Source organism: Buceros rhinoceros, unplaced genomic scaffold, assembly GCF_000710305.1.
Source record: "Buceros rhinoceros silvestris isolate BGI_N320 unplaced genomic scaffold, ASM71030v1 scaffold25438, whole genome shotgun sequence".
In the NCBI taxonomy this organism is placed as follows: domain Eukaryota; kingdom Metazoa; phylum Chordata; class Aves; order Bucerotiformes; family Bucerotidae; genus Buceros; species Buceros rhinoceros.
Genome location: NW_010425524.1, coordinates 2,292 through 4,594, shown reverse-complemented (window position 1 = coordinate 4,594; position 2,303 = coordinate 2,292). Strand labels below are relative to the sequence as shown.

Sequence of the window (2,303 nt, the reverse complement as noted above, 5' to 3'; positions counted from 1 at the left end):
CGTGTGGCTGCCTCTCGCTGGAGATCACGTTTGGATCCTGTCTCCTGCTTGACAGCCTGTGACTTGCTCCGGGTTTAAAAGACACGTTCGTGGTGCGTGTTTCCGGAAGGGTCACCAGTTCAGGCCAACGCTTTGGACACTCTGGCAAAATTACCCTTGGTTTTGGATGTTTTAGCCCACGAGGCAGCTGGGAGGCACAGTCAGGTCACAAGCAACCAGCAATTGTGCCGGGAGCAACAGCATGTTCCAGAGCACTGGGATCTTCCGGTGTGCCTGGCCCGGCGGTGGGGATCTGAGCTACCACAGCTCCTGCAGAACCTGGCCCTTAGTCCTTCATGCCAAACCAGGTGAAGGCTTCTTCCGCAGCACCAAAAGCTCTTGTTTCGTTAGAGCTGCCATCCGTAAACGTTTTCACAGCCCTGTGCCCCATCTGCTCGGAAACTCCACATCCCAGGAGCAGTCAGCGCCGTGCCCCTCCTTCCACAAGCTGGCAGGAGCCCTGTAAACTTCACACAAACTCCAGCAGCTTTGACCTGGGACATAATCATACGCTGTCGCTCCAAGGAAAGGGGAAACCAGCCAAACATACAGATCACAGTGAAAGCACAGCGGAGTTCAGAGGTGGAGCTCGAGAGAAAACGGTTTCAAAGGTCCTTTAGCAGTTTGGGCACTTTAAAACCTATTCTCCTGGGAGCTCGTTTTCCAGTCTATCCTGCTGGGTCTCGTTACCAGCCCGTGGAAATCCAAGGGCCTCCTTCTGTGAGTGAAGGAGGTCGGGTAGGAGCTTGGAACGCATCCAGAATTGCTTCTGGTGTTCAAAGCCTGCCCTCCATCAGGCCTGACCACAGAGTTCGGAACTACAAAAGAAACAAGCCTTGACACGCCAGGCTCCCAGCAGCTCTCTGCGGAGGCGGCTCCTCTGACCTGGCACTCACGGAGACCGCACTCATCCCACAGCCCAGACCTGTCTGACACGACCGTCTCTGCTGCTGGGAACGCGCTCTGAGCGCAGAGGCGGAAGGCGGAGGAGCTGCCCTCAGCCCCTCATCCCGCGCTCTCCAAGGGGCGCCAGATGATCTGTAACACCCGCTCGGACCCTGACATCGCGTTGGCTCAGCGGTGCCGCAGCGGCTTGCCTGTGCTCCTGAGCACCAGGAGAGTTTAATCGTTTCCCAGAGCCAGCGGTGGCTGTTCCCAGCATTCCCACCACTTCCCGGGATTTTCCTGTCCTTAACTAGGAACAAGAACCTTTCCCTAGAGTTCCTTAATCCCCTGCGCAGAGCAGGGCTGAGCAGCCTCGCGTCCCGCCGGCTCTTATCGGGGCGCTGGTAAGTCTGCTTTGAGAGTTTGTGATGTGGAGGAAGGAATTAAGATTCTTCTTTGATCAAGCCATAGAAAGCTGCTTGTTGTAGCAGCACGGAGGTGACCTTCTCCTCACAGAAACTGTTTTCCTGGCCCCCTAGGCTTAATCCCCCTGGAATTTCAAAGGCTGCGTCTCAGCAGAACTCAGCCAGCATCAGAGATGCTGCACGGCTGAACGGAAGCTGGAAAACCACCAATAAATCTTGTTTCCTTCATACATCTTGAGACTAAATTACCTGAGAATAGATACACACGGAGCCTTTTTTCTTCCTTTTCTGTTCTGAAGAATTAAACCCACCCCGCTTTAGTGCCTTGGCTCTGATGCAGATAAAACCTGACAGCGTTTCCACGGTGCACAGCCCCGCTGACACCCTCCTCTCCCAGTCTGTAGCCACAAAGATGGGCTCTGGCAGAGCAACCCAAAACGTCCACCCCCCCAGGGCCGACGGCCCCATCAGGGTGCTGAGCACATCCCTCCCTCCCTCCCTCTCTCCTGGGGTTTGGCTGACGGAGCTCAAGGGATTGAAACTGCGATAAAATCAGAGTGGGATCAAGGACAACAGGAAGAAACTGGCCACAAATCCATTACCAGCCTGGCAGCACCATCAGGACCCCAGGCTGAGTGATATTTAACCCTCCCAGTTCCTCCTAGGGACTGGTGACCAGCAGGGAGCAGAGCACACTCCCAAACATGATGCTCCAGCCTTGGAAAAAACAAACTCAGGAGCTGACGAGGCTGGAGGAAAAGTCATTGCCAGCCTGGCAGCACCATCAGGACCCCAGGCTGAGTGATATTTAACCCTCCCAGTTCCTCCTAGGGACTGGTGACCAGCAGGGAGCAGAGCACACTCCCAAACATGATGCTCCAGCCTTGGAAAAAACAAACTCAGGAGCTGACGAGGCTGGAGGAAAAGTCACCAGCAGCAGCAGCTCGGGATCGG

General features: G+C 55.3%; 1 protein-coding gene across 1 annotated transcript in view; it reads right to left on the bottom strand.

Moving 5' to 3' along the window:
- MEF2BNB (MEF2B neighbor) overlaps nucleotides 1-2,303 on the bottom strand; it is a 5,981-nt gene that overhangs the window by 1,714 nt on the left and 1,964 nt on the right. The window lies entirely within an intron of this gene.